This window comes from Thalia democratica, chromosome 3 (assembly GCF_965202585.1).
Source record: "Thalia democratica chromosome 3, ktThaDemo2.hap1.1, whole genome shotgun sequence".
Classification (NCBI taxonomy): Eukaryota; Metazoa; Chordata; class Thaliacea; order Salpida; family Salpidae; genus Thalia; species Thalia democratica.
The window spans coordinates 4,475,616-4,491,441 of NC_139167.1; the positions used below are offsets into that span (position 1 = coordinate 4,475,616).

The 15,826-nt window shown below is 23.4% G+C and overlaps 1 pseudogene; it reads right to left on the reverse strand.

The window, feature by feature from the left end:
- Window positions 1-11,085: 11,085 nt before the first annotated feature.
- On the reverse strand, window positions 11,086-15,597 carry LOC145831669 (uncharacterized; annotated as a pseudogene).
- Between the last annotated feature and the right edge of the window lie 229 nt (window positions 15,598-15,826).

Genomic DNA, 15,826 nt, shown 5'->3' on the forward strand with positions numbered 1-15,826 from the left:
TAGGTTACTGACTGAGGGTAATGGTTAGGGGTAACATTTACAGTGAAAGTTTAAAAAAATTTCTAATATCATTAATAAAAAAAAATAAAACGAAATAAAAAAAATAAAATAAAAATAACTTACAGACCGAGGGTATAGGTTAGGGGTAACAGTGATAGTATGGTAAATAGCTAAAAAATTAAAATTAGTAAAAAAAAAAGTAAGTTCAAACAGTGCAAAAATGTCTGCTCGTTTCAAATTTTGTCGTGCAAAAAAGACTTTTGTTGTAAATTATCTTCGGTCAGTTTTATGCCCTCGTGCAAAAATGTCGTTGTGCAATTTTGTGGCCTTGTGAAATTTTGACAGCTTCACATGTTTTATTACTTTGCTGAATTCTACTTACAATTTTTTTTACGTCACTAAACGTTTTTCGTGCAAAATGTACGAAATTCTGTTGCGCGCATACTCAGAAATACGACTTAAATTTTGTAACTTAATAATTGATAACGCATTAAGTTATAAATAGTTTTTAACTTGTTGTTGCTCACTATTCTTTATATAAACAATGCATTGAAGACACAATTTACAGCTGAAAAAATTGAAATGCCTAAAGCATATTGACTGATGTGGAAGAAACTATCATCCAGCTACTATCATGACTAAAGGATTAAATTAAAATATTATTATTTTCTTTTTTTGAATAAATAATTTTAATATTACCTACTTTTAAAATAAGCAAATATTCCTATGAGAATATTCACATGATAATGATGTTATTAATTTAGTAATAATTAAATTTAAAGCTAGTTTTTCTATAAAAAAAAACATCACAACTAAATGGTCTATCTCCAGTGTGAATTCTAATGTGAGTATTTAAACTTGATTTCTGTGAAAACTTTTTCTTACATATGTTACTCTCATGAGGGTTTTCTTTAGTGTGAGTCAACATGTGACGCTTTAGAGTACTACTTTGAGTAAACTTCTGCAGACAGACATCACAATGAAAATCTTTCTTACCACTATGTATCAACATGTGTGTTGTCAAACTAGATTTTAGAGTAAAACACTTGTCACACTGTTCGCATTTAAATGATTTATTGTCAGTATAAACTACTGCATGTAGTTTTAAACTACTTCTATGTGAAAAGCATCTTTTACAAACATCACATTGATAGATCTTCAAACCAGAATGAGTAAGCTGATGCTGTGTTAAATGACCTTTTTGAGCAAAATTTTTGTCACAGATTTCACAACTAAAAGGTTTTCACCTGAATGAACTCTTTTGTGTGTAAGTAATGCAGACTTCAATTTAAAGTTTTTTCCACAAGTATTACAAACATGTTGTTTTGAATCATTCAAAAGTTTTAAGCAGTGATCAGAATTCATTATTCATTGTTTGGAACAAATAAACTGTAGCAAAGTTAAATTAATGATATTAAATGTCATTGTTGGCCATAAGGTTATAAAAAGTTTTTTTTAGCATTTGCTTTTAGTTACTTCACAAAAGATAATTGCATTACAATTTATAAGAAAAAAAAAATTCTATTATTTATCCTTACATTTTATTATTAACAAAACAGTGTTTCACTCCTATATTGGCATAGAGGAGATCATCAGTTGTAACATAAATCTAAAAAATATATTTTAAAAAAATAACTGGAATTTGTGTGAAAATATTAAATATAACAAAATGAAAAACAAAGTATTGAACTAACTTTTCTTACAAATACAGTCTTACTTAGCCCGGTTTTTTTCTTGCGAAAGATAGTATAGTTTCAGTATTACTGTAAAACCTCTGAATACATTATATCTAAAGTTTTTTTAATAAGTATGAATATTTTTTATTTTTTTATTTTGTTTTATCATAATGATACTATAAGTATACTGCTCGATACTTTCAAGCTTTTGCTTTCTCTTTTCTTTTTTAAACTTTAAAGTTGTTTCAAAGGAAGTAGTTTGTTGTAACTCATGCAGAGTCACACGCACTTAGTATAACTTAAAACAGTATAAATCCTTTTAAATTCATAGGATAGTTTGAAAAATGTATTCAATGTTTATTTTTTCATTGAATGAAATTTCATTGTTGTAGTTTCAATTTTATGTTCTTTTTTTGTCGAAATTCCACTTTTATTAGATAACTTCATTTTTTTACAGTTCAGTTATTTTAAGCATTTATACATGATTTTTTTACAAATACTAAAAGGCTCAGGATAGTTTTTAGACTCAAAGAGTAACAACCCTGCTCATACTTGTTACTCAGGCTGATTTTGTTTTAGTTTTAAAAAAAGCAAACTTAGCAATTATCAAAAAACTGCCAACTAGGAATTTCAGTTCTTTTATTTATAAAATTTATAATGGTGATTAAAAATTTGTGATTTATAAATATTATACTTTATGTTGAACAAACATTCCTGAAATAGACTAAAAAAGTTTGTTTTTAGTTTTATCATCAGCAATGAAAGTTTTAATATTTGTGAAATATTAATTTAGTTTTTCTATTTTAGTTAGACTTTTTTAAAAAAGTAGTTTAACTTTTTAAACTTTTCTAAATATTTTACAGTTTTCAATTGTTTGACTTTACTTGAGCTTTAAAGAAAATAAGATATGATATCTCTTTTAGCTTTTTTATTATGTATTTGCAAAAATAAAGATAGTTTAAAGGTTTTTTTGATAATCTTATCAAAATTTAAACAAGTTAGGATTTTCAAAAATATTGATGTTTTTTTAGAAATTTTTTTTTGAATTTCAGGCTAGTTTTAATTTCAATTAACTACCCTATTTGCCTTAAAATTAATGTTTCAAATTTTCTGTTTGTTAGACTTTGATATTTAAGGTAATTAACAAGTTTGCCACAAATTCAGAATAATCCTGGATATTTTGAAACTTTTGATAATCTCAGTATAACACAGGTAAACTCAGAAAATCTAAAATTTGTTTTCTAAACCCAAGCTGGCTCAAGATTGTTTTTTTTTATCTCAATTTAGTTTTAAGATTTCAGGTCAGCTGTTTTTTATCTTTTAAATGAGATATAGTTAATTTAGTTTCTTTTATGTATAAAAGTTATTTGTATGATAATTTTTTATCACTAAATGCAATATACAATAAATCATTATAGAATAAACAAAAAATTATATTAAATTATTAATTTTCTTATTAGCTGTATGTAAGTATGTAATATAACTCTTTTAAAACAGTTTATAAAGTTTTTAGTTTTTATGTTAAAAGCCGATTCAATATTTTTAAAGCCTTTAAATAAGAAAGCAAAAATAAAAAACAAAAATAATCAGAATGATAAAATTAAATCTAATCAAAAGATACAAAATAAAAAACTGTTTTAAATTTAATATAATGTTAATATAATCATATCGACAGTTATTTTCTTATTTAGACCAATAGTTAGATCTTGGGGCAAATATCCGATATCAGAATATAAAAGAGTAGTAAATGTTTTAAAAAGTTTGCAGAACGCTTAATTAATAACTTTAATTGTACAAGGTGATATAACTTGAAAAGATTTAATATTATTCAATTTTTTTTTTACATATTTGATTAAATTAAACTTGAGGCTACATATTTGTTTTTTAAAGAAAACCTAAATTGTGTTTTTTTAATTTAAAATCAACTTCAGTTTGATACAATGAATTGTATGGTGGTGTTTTTTAACTTATGTTATACACAGCATAGTAAAACCTTTATCCATTCAACACTTAAATTCAATGCTTGTGTTAAGGTTGTTAGCTAAATGCATTTACAAAAAACTAGTTTACTAATAAAGTGAAAAAACTTATGCTATTTCTACAAAACTTGTCACCCCTTTTCATTAGCAAAAGTTAGTATTTTTAATATTGATAAAAGAAAAATATGGATGATAAGAAAATTGTAGTTTGTAAGTATTATAAAACTTGTAACTATTTTTACACACTATAGTTTATATAAAAAAATAAAATTTTTTAAAATTATTACTACTTTATAAAGCTCTTTTTTTTAATACTTCTGAAACATTCTTCTACGTTTATTATTTGCAAATTAAAAAAATCATATAAATAAACATTAATATAAATTTAAATAGTATTTGTCTAGCAATTAGCAAACAAATTATTTGTCCACATTAAAAAAAAACGTCACTTTAAGACTTAAGCGCTTGCTAGTTAGTTTTGCATGTCATTTTATTTACTTAAATTCATTTTCATTTATAAGTACAAAACGTTATTAGTCCTACTCAAATAGCTTAACATAACACCTGCTCTAAACTATAAAAACGAAATACTAGCATTTACTTAGTTCAAACCATATATTGATTACATCATAATGATATAAGCAATATTATTCAACAATTTTCGATGTACCTTTTAATTAGTTCGATTTAACTTCAGTAGTCTAGTAGTATATTAAGTTATAAATTTTATTTAAATCCCTTTGTGTATGGTAATATGTAATTTATTTAGTTTATTCACTTTAAACTGATTATGTATTGAAATCTAGTAGTTTTATGTTCAATACCCAAGTTAAAGTTTTCATTTTTAAGGTTCAAAACTTTTTATTTAATTTTCCGGGACAAGATGTTAAAAGGTTTCCGTGGTGTGCGACTCGATAACCGAAAGGTTCTAATATTCATTATAGTATTCAAGTTATTTACTTTGTTTTTTTAATTCTATGCCACAATAGTGTTTTATTCAGAGTATAAACTTTTCTACAAAGTTAAAAGTTTAAAGATTTCTTTTTTTATTAGATAACAGCTTATTCAGTAAAAGTAGTTTTAAAGTATTAAAAAGTTAAATTTTTTGTGTGTTATAGTTTTAATTTATTTTATTTTTTTATTCTTCAAGCTGGTAATGTTTTATTCAAGTTAAAAGTTATCCATCCAGTATAAGTAAGTTTAAATTAAAAGACTCAAAGGTATCTCTGTACATTATAGTGTGTAAGAAAATTGTTTTACACCTTAATATTTGAATCACTAATGTTTTTTTTTTAATAAAACAATCTCACACACAGTTTTTAAATTGCCTAACCCATAATGTTTATTTAGTATTTTATTCAAGTTATTGATTATTTTTCTAACTAAAATAAATAAGAATTTTTAATTTACTTGTTTTGTTTTGCATTATAGTATCTTATATGTTTTCGTTTAACTTTAATATTTAGATTTAGTTTACAACTGAAGGTCAGTTAAAGGGTGAAACTTAGTTTTGTAAATAAAAATTTTGAACAAGTAGTTTTTTGATTTATTTCCTTAATTTAAATAAGTGAATACTATTTTTGTTCAGTTTAGAACTTAAAATATAAGTTTAGTTGAATGTTGTTGAATAAGATTTAAGTAAAATCTTTTAAATAATAATGACTCATTTAATTCTTTTGATATAGTGTAAAAACTATAACGTTTGTTATAGTTATTTGATAATGATTCCAAATTCTTCCGGTCGTGGACAAGACGTTGAAAATCTTCAGTTTTCGACTCAATAACCGAAAAGTATTCCGTGAACCAGGTCCTAGGACTAAATATATTTAGCGTTTTTAAAGAAACAAAATTAAATAATATATCACAAAAGAAAATATATCTTTATTAATATTTTCAATGATAATATTTGTTAGCAAAATTATTTCTAGCAAAGTACATTACAATGACAATTGTTAAACTTTCAACACATTTATTCACTGTATAAAAGATTAAAGCAAATGTAAACATTTAACTAAAAAACGAAAATAAAGTTTTTAGATCCACTGCATAATCTTATAAACAACGACTAATTTATGTTAAAAAAGAGAATTGAAAATATTATTTTATACGAATTAAACATTTGTTTTGAATATTGCCAAGCAAGACTTATAGTAACAATATTAAAATACAAAATAATACTACAGGAACAATAACAATTGTTACAAAATATTTTATATTGTCAAATAAAGTTTTAAATTAATATCTAAACTTAGTATCAAATAAAGAATAATATTTAAATTTGTTTAAAATGTCATTACAACATCACCAAAGTTATTTTAAAAATTTGAATTAACTTTTTATAGACATATAAACATTTTATTTTGGAGCTTAACATAACTAAAAAACAAGTTGTATTCGTAAACTTCTAAAACAAAAGTTTAATTTAAAAATTTTATAAAAAAGTTTCATTTTTGATGAAGGTGCAAATGTTTATTCCTAGTTGAAAGCTGAGTAAATCTTTTTCCACAAACATCACATCCAAAAGGTCTATCTCCAGTATGAATTCTGATGTGTTTGTTTAAATGGACCTTTTGAGAAAACTTCTTTTTGCAAATATCACATTCATGAGGCTTTACCTTAGTGTGAGTCAACATATGTTGTTTTAGATTACCTTTTAGATTAAATTTTTTTTGACAAACTTCACAACAAAAATCTTTCTTACCACTATGTATCAACATGTGCGTTGTCAAGTTAGACTTTTGAGTAAAACATTTGTCACACTGTTCACATTTAAAAGGTTTATCATCAGTATGAACTACTGCATGGGTTTTCAAATGACTTCTTCGTGCAAAACATCTTTTACAAACATCACATTGATAAATCTTCAAACCAGAATGAGTAAGCTGATGTCTTGTCAAACTATTTTTCTGTGTAAAACTTTGTTCACAAGTATCACATTTGTAGGGTTTTTCTCCTGAATGAATTCTTTTATGGGTAATTACTGCTGAAAAACACTTGAAAAATTTCCCACATGTATCACAGACATGCTGTTTTTTAACATTTAATGACTAATTAGTATTCATACCTCAAATTCCAAAAGCACCTAATAAAAATATACTACTATTACTTGAAAGAAAATTAATCCAAAACATTACTTATTTTATTTCGTTACTACCTAAATATAAATTTTAGTTTACTAGGTTATAAAAATATAATTTAATTTAAAAAAAAAAGAAATGACATTTTGTGTAGTTTAATTATCAATTACATTTCTTGTAGCTAATAAACGAATAAAAAATAATAACTTTATCAGAAAAAAACGCTGCAAGTTATATCAACAAAACTATAATTAATTGTTTATTTTGGTAATGTTTGTTTAAGTTTTAATGTTAACACTAATAACTAATTTGCTTTAATTGTTATTAATATGGCTTTATTCTTTTCGATTATTTAATTACTTAATCTTTATAATTTGAAGAGAGATTCGTAAGAAGAAAGTAATCAACATTAATAATAAAAGATAATTGGTCACGTAGTGCTAGAAAAAAAACTTCTTCAATTATAATACTGACTAAAGATTAATCAATAGCTGTTTATTTGAATAACCAGTCAAGAACAATATAAAAAGTAAAAAATAAACTATTTGGGTAACTATTTACCAAACAGTTTACATTTAACCTACTTTATTTAACAACATAGAAAATCAACGACTCGAAGTTAATTTTTTTACCTAACTTTTTTTTAAAATATAAGTCAATAATTTGTTTGCTTTAGAAAATTTCATATAAATATTTTGTTCTCGCTTAAAATATATGTTAAAAAGTTGTGTACTGTGTAATTTCTAAATTTTAGATTACAGTAACATGTACAGTTTTATGTTTATATATATTGAACGTCTTCTAATTAAGCTTAATACTGTAGATCAAGTTAAAAAAAATTACAAAACACATTTATAATAAAGTATAGAATTGTAAAACTTTAGTCTTTAAACTAATTAGATACCAAATTATAATATTTGGAAGAATTGAAATCTAGTCTACAAAACTTTAAACAAAAAATACTTTACTGCTTTTATTTGTGCCTTCCGTTATTCATAGATTGCAACTTATTAGTACAGTCTACAGGTTGAAAAAAAAAAAATCTACTAAGTAAATAATGTGTTAGCAGTTTAGATCAATAACAAGTAAATGATTATTTATAGTACTCAGATAAACATTGTCTATTGTAATCTTACTATCTTTTTTTACCTTTAATATTAAAAAAAACTATACTTCTTATTATACAAAACTTTAATCAAATAAAAACTATGTTGGTACTATTCGTGTTCTACTTATCACTACCTGTTTTATTGTACTATCGTTATAGTGATTTTCAAAAACGGAACTCATGATATTTTTAATTTACGTTGTGCTATAGTTTAATGAGCTCTAGTAACAAGTTATTCCAAAACATTTTGTATAAAAAATTGTATGTGATTAAGATACGGCTGAGACAGATAAAACCTCTAGCTAAACTTTTTGAATATAGTAAGGTCAAATGGGACAATTTGAAAATAAACATGCTTATCAGTTAATCTCAATGGAAAAGAAACGGAAACTTTTTCAAATTATATTTTCATTTTGTTTTTCACTAGGTAGATTAACAAATTTTAAAATAGTAATCATAAACTATTATAATAAAGAAAACTTTCAGGTTATTATAAAAGCAGTTAGTATAAGTCACAATTTTACACAACATCAACTACAATTACAAATTTACCAAAAAATAGTTTATACCAAATAATTTATAAAATTAGATTACTTATATTAATTACAAATTCAGAACTAGCAATTTTTGAGTTTCTTTATATGTCTTTTTTTTTCTAGAATTTTTAATTTTTCTAGAAATATAGGTGTTATTACTTTGAATCTTAATAAGCACTATAACATACAAACTGTAAATTTTTAAAACGACTCATACAAATAGTTATATTGTCAGTTCTATAGTTAAGTTTAATTTTTGATGTTAACGTAAATATCTGTTCTTATGAGATCTGTCAACAAATCTTCTTTCAAAAACATCACACGCAAAAGATAAGACAATTATAAATTCAAGTTCAAGTTCATAAAAGATGTTGAAAGGACTAATATTTATTTTTAAAACTAAAATATACTTGAAAAGTATAAAAACATTGGTTGTAGGCTAATTGATAAGATTATGTAGCAAAAAAATATACAATAATTTATAATAAGATTATTTAAGAAATATATCAAAAATTTAAATTTGAACTTATTTTAACAATATATTTAAGTCAAATATTTTATATGTTTTACAAAATTTTCCGTTAATAAATAATTGATTAAAATTGCATAAAAATAGGTTTTTTAGAAAAAAAATTTATTAAAAAGTATATTTAAAAGCAATAAAACTTGTAGAAATTGAATTTTCGTGTTAATGTGTGGCCATCTTTTTTGTAAAACTTTGCACGAAAAAAAATCGAAATATGTTTTTTTACAAGTAAATTTTGTTGAAACTTTTGAATAATTTTTTTTTAATATTTTTCAATGTTCACTGTTCAGTACATACTTATAAAGAAGTAAATTTATAAACTAACCGTTTTAAGACTTTTAAAAATAGTCATACTTCGTACAGATTGTATTGATATATGAATTAAAATATATTAAGATAATACTAAAATTCATTGCAGTTCATTTAAACAATCTAAAAAAGTGCAATCAAATTAGTAAATTTAGTAGTGGCATACTTCTGTGCATAAGTTTATATAAAACAAACATTACCACTGGTCTAAATTTACTATCTTTAGACTTTCTATAGACAAAAATTGCTTGTAATGTTTTTTTTTTTTAGTCATTAAACAACTTATTAAAAAGTTAATCTAATTAAAAGTTAATTAAATTTGTATGAAATAAATAATAAGGTTGGTGTTCAGTCTTAAAAAAATGTTCTAGTACTAACGAAAAAATACGAAGTATAGATTGATTTTAAATTTTAGAAAATCAAACTATGAAAAATACAAATTACATACTAGATATAGCGTTTCAAGTTTTATTTTAGTAATAATTTGTTATATATGATGATATAAAACATTATTTAGTCTAGTAGCACACTAGTCATAGAAAATCAAAAAAAAATTGTCTAAAAGAAGTCCTAACCTCAAACTTGTGTTGTATAAAATGAGATGATAACATTAAAACTTCTGCTCCTAAATTCATAAAAAAGACTTAAAATTTTTATACGAACTATAGTAAATAAATAAATTTAAACGACTTTAAAGCTAGTTATATTTCAACTTAATCGCTCGTTTTTTCAAAAGTTTAAAAGGTTTTATACGAATTAAAGAAAATGTATAAATCTAAACAATTATCAAACTAAAGTTTGTTTTTAAGTTTATCATTCGGTACTTAAAACTTGTTTATTGTAATATTAGTTAGATTGTTTAATTTTATTCATTGTTTTTGTAAAAATATATGATTGATCCTAAAATTTAGAAATAAAGTAATTACCAAGTATTCATAACAAAAATTAAACAGTTTAATTATTAATGTAACTTAACTAACCCTAAAAAAAAAAACAAGTTTTTTTTTTAGTTTTTAAAATTATAGTACTTAAAAAAACATTTCAGTGCCTACACACAAATCTTCAAAAAATAAATTCTTTTTATAAGATTTGTAGCAAATTTTTAAACGACAAATTTAATTTCTATTTTATTTACTGCAAAAACTAAATTAAAAGCTTACTAAAAGAAGTTTAAGTTCAAAACGACTGAAACTAGTTTTTTGTGTCTTTAACCAACGCAATTAAAAGTTTAAACATCATTCTAAGACTAACTATTATGCTTACTTATTCTGTTTACTTAAATTTTCGGTTTTTTTACTGAAAGATCAATAAATTAATAGAATTTACTGTAGTTGGTTTCAATTCAAAAACGACAGAAATTATTTCTTAACCATACCATAAATTAGAAATAAATGATATCACATTAAAATAATTTTTTGCAAGCTGTAATAGACCAATATTAACATACGTTCATATAAAAAAATTGAGGCAAAATATTAAAATTTCAAAAATTGTTGTAAAATGAAAAATAAAGATTTATACTCAGAAAACACCCTACATGAACTAAATAACTATTAACATTCATTTTACTCTGATATATAAAAAAAGTTACTACTTATAAAACAATACCATACTAACTTACATCGATTAAGTTTATATTTCTGTAAACAAAACTTTTCTTTGGAATTTTAAAGCTATAAAATATAATATTTACGATATTTCGTTTGTTTCTCAACCTCTAGTACACACTGTTGAACATTCCATAACATAATTTATTTTTGATGAGAACGTAAATGTATGTTCCTATTTGAGCTACTTGCAAACCTTATATAACAAACATCACATCCAAAAGGTCTATCCACAGTGACAATTCTGATGTGAACGTTTAAACTTGATTAATGTGAAAACTTCTTTTCGCATATTTCACATTCATGAGGCTTTTCTTTAGTATGAGTCAACATATGTCGTTTCAAATGATGATGTTGAGTGAATTTCTTCTCACAAAATTCACACTAAAAGTCCTTTTAACCACTATGTATCAACATGTGTCTTGTCAAGCTTTTTTTCAAAGCAAAATATTTGTCACACTGTTCACATTTAAATGGTTTATGATCAGTATGAACTACTTTGTGCTGTTTAGATAACCTCTTCTTGCAAAACAGCTTTTACAAATATCACATTGATAAATCTTTAAATCAGAATGAGTAACTTGATGACTTTTTAAATGACTTTTCTTTTAAAAATTCTTGTCACAATTATCACAATTGTAGGGTTTTTCAACCGTATGAACTATTTTATTACATTTCAAGCTATATTTTCTCTTAAATATTTTTCCACAGATTTCACAAACATATTGTTTATTCTCACTTAAAAGATTCAAACTTGTATGGCAAGTAGTCATGGTTTAAAATTCTGAAAAATTAGATGTAAATAATATGGTCCGGTTGTTTGAAAAGCCTTAAAGAGATGTTAATTTTATAATAAAAATATGACGTTAACCAATAAATATCATTAATAAGATTAGTTAACAAAAATTAATATCAAACTAACAAGAAATGATTAATAAAATTAAGTTTCTTGTTTAACTTTTGTTGTTTTCAGAACTTGAATATATATTTTGATAACACAATCTAAGCAAATAAAAAGAATGTATCTAACTTTACTTTATTTTCTAGGTATGATGTGTTATTTTAATTTGGGATTTTTCGATGTTAACCTAAAAATATGAGATAAATTAAAAGTATTAACAAAAAGTTAACTTTCTAAATAAAGTATTTTAAGTTAAACATCTTATTAAATACTATTATCAAAACAATGTGAACACGATAAATATAATTTTTTTTAGATAAGATCAATAATCAGACAACAAAAATTGTACTAATGTTTTTATATATTAAGTAAATACTGTAAGTGTAAGTTTTTTTTAAAGTACTTGACAGAATCTTTTTTTATTGTGAAATTACAGATCACTAATATCCTATCTAGCAACTAATTAAATCTAAAATTTCTAGTAACTAATTAAAGAACCTATTCATTAATTAAAACGGCACTGTACTTAAAAAAATAACTTACAAAAAATATATTCTTAGTATTAAATGGTTTAAATTTCTTATATATTTAAGCTTTTAAAAATAGTGTTTTTCAACTAGTAAACTTAAAGGTAAAATATTAGTTTTTTTTCTCGTTATTTTATATTTTAATTATTAAATCTTAGTTTTTTATTAATTTTCAATATGTTTGAGTAAGGTGGGTTAGGATAACGGTGTAAATGAAATAGATGAATAAAGAGGTTTTAAAAAATTGCTAACTTAGCAAATATGCAAATCAGACTGACCTTCAAGACTTTTTTGTTCTAAACTATTCGTTATTTATTTCCTATCAAGATTGAAACAAAATATTTTAAAACGCTTTTTCTTTTTTAAAACTCAAAAAGTGTCAATTAAAAAAAAGTTTAGTTAAAGGTTATTGTTAAAAAAAAATCTATTATTAAAACTTAAATTGTATAAAAGTAAATGTAAAAATATAAATAATTGTAAAAAATAAAATAGAACCAGTTTTAAACTGTTGTTTCTAAGATTTTTTTTAACTCTCAATATGTTTGTAAAAACGTTGAATTGAAACTTTTATTTTACAAAACATTTGACCTTAAGTCTTTTAGTTAATTTTAGACTTATTAAAATAATACCTTATTCTATTTTTGTGAAGTTGAACTTTCAGAAAGTTTTTTAGCTGTAAGGTTTGCTTAAGAATGTTTACTTGTCATAGTTAAAAATACTTCTTTTTGGTTACTATTTCAAAAAAATAAGCAAGATTGCCCTAATTTTTATAACTTGTAGATAGATCTATATCATAAGTTTTTAAATTTATAAACACAAACAGGTTTTGTTTAAATTTAAACCACATTTTTACAAAACAAAAATAACACTTAGAAGTAGATTTTGAAATAAATTTAATTTGAAAAAATCTAGTTATTAATCTTTTTTGAAAGCTTTAGGAAAAACTCAAAATAGTTGGATAAAAGCGTATACTTTGATTCTAAGTGTAAACAAAAGTTCTTAAAACATGTTTTTTGGTCAAAGCTTTTTTATGAGAAATTTCTAAATATAAATCATAAAAAATTAAAATATGTATAAACTTTTAAAATCTCAATCAAAATCAAATATGACAAATAAGTAATTTACATAATGCAGGGGCGTGTCTAGACTTTTTAAAGTGGGGTAGCACACTTACTTTGTGAAAAAACAAAGTATTTTCTGTAGCCTCCAATAAACACTTATGAAATTTTCATGAATGTTTGTTATATAACTGTTTAAAATTTTCTTAGCTATATACTTTATTTTAAATACTATTCAAACAGAATGAAAAATCCTGATAAGTAATACAGTTTTCTAAATTTTAGTAAAACAATTGAAAAATACACCTAGGTAATTTATTATTGACTTTTTGAAAGGCTTGCCTTATATTATGAAGCTAACATGAACAGCGAAAACATTTATAAATAGTTTTGTTTTTTATATTTTATTACACAAAGCTTTTCAAAACCATACAAGATTTTATTATCAAGTGATAAATTTTAAATGAAAATTTTTAAAAAATTTTGTTAAGTGAATAGCTTAAAAAATAACTTTAAATTATGACGTATGAATAAATTAAAATAAATATAAAAATTAGAGATTCAGTAATTAAAAACTAAAGGTATGTTTATTAATAGATTGTTAATAATTTTGTTTTACCGTGAAATGCTACTTTCGTATTAAGTTAGGTCGCTCTTCCTCAATCAATTTTGATTCCAGGCTGTAGAGTTCGCTTTTCTTACATCGTTTTAAAACTTTAAAATTTTGAACAATATCAGAGTTTTGACAGGATGTGCAATTAAATAGATGTTCAAATATTGATCTGTTTTTATCTGTTCCGTAAAATATAGTTATACTTAAGTATGTTAAGTCTGCGGTTATATAATGCTATAAATGGACAACTTATGCTTTTTTTAGGGATGCATAGGATGCAAGAATATATTCCTAACACGCCCTAATATTAAGTTCTAATCAGATAATTATCTAGTTAAACTAATAAAGTATTAAAAACACTGAAAATATTGAATATTCCTAATATTATTGAAATGTATGAAGAAATAAACTTTGGATTAAAAAATTTCTAAATAGCTTTTGAACAAATCATTTCTTTTAGTGTACACTTTAAAGAGTAAACACTACTATTACATTTCGTTTTCAATTTTTTTTTAAAACATAAAAAATTATATTTTATAAAATACGTTTTTACAATTAATAATAAAAAAACGTAATTTAAATTGTTAAGACTTGTTTTGCTTAAAAGAAAAATATTAACTTCAAACAGACAAAACTATTACTTAACTTAATAAATGACATCTGCATTTCGAGTAATTTATACATTCAATTTATTTCATTGTTAATTTTAGTTTAAAGCGTTAGTTTTCATATTTTTACATAAGAAAACATAACACTAAATAAATAGTCACCTTGGAAAAAAAATTATATAAAACAATTAAATCTTTCTTTTTCTACACATCAGTAATTGATCCAATAAAGTATAGTATTTTCAACAGCAGTTAAACAAAAAACTTTAACAAAGTCTCATATACAGTAATAATAATAAATAATAGTAAGTATGTTTCTTCATTTAGTCAACAAATCTCTAAAACAAGTATGTTAAATTCATGATCAGTTTTATTTTTGATGAAAACGTAAATGTTTGTTCCTATTTGAACTACTTGCGAATCTTTTATCACAAACATCACATACAAATGGTCTATCTCCTGTATGAAGTCTGATGTGACAAACTAAAGTTGATTTTTGCGCAAATCTTCTACCACAAACATCACATCCAAATGGTCTATCATCATTGTGAATTCTGATGTGATTGTTTAAACTTGATTTATGTGAAAACTTCTTCTTGCATGTATCACATTGATTAGGCTTTTCTTTAGTATGAGTCAACATGTGGCGTTTTAATGCATTTTTTTGAGCAAACCTTTTTTCACAAACTTCACATTGAAAATCTTTTTTACCGCTATGTATCAACATATGTCTTGTCAAGTTACTTTTTCTGTTAAAATATTTGTCACACTGTCCACATTTAAATGGTTTATCATCAGTATGAACTACTGCATGTTGTTTTAAATGACCTCATCTTGCAAAGCATCTTTTACAAACATCACATTGATAAATCTTCAAACCTGAATGAGTGAGCTCATGTTGTTTCAAATTACCTTTTTTCGTAAACCTCCTATCACAATCATCACATTTCGAAGGTTTTTCACTAGTATGAATTCTTTTGTGGTTAGTCAGTTTTGAATTAAACTTAAAACATTTTCCACAAATTTCACAAAAATATTGCTTTTTTTCATTTGAAGTCTGAGTAGTAATCATGCTTAAAAATACAAAATGCATTGTTTATTGATAAACCCATGAATTAATAAAAAACTTTATGTTTAGTTACATATATTTTATTCAGTATCGGACCTTGGTAAAACTTTTTAATATAAAACATTAGTGTTAGAATAGATTTAAGATTAGTCAGTTTTTATAGAATACACAATGTGTGGTTATAAATCAAGATAAATACTTATTTTAAGTGTATTTTTTTAGAATTCAATAA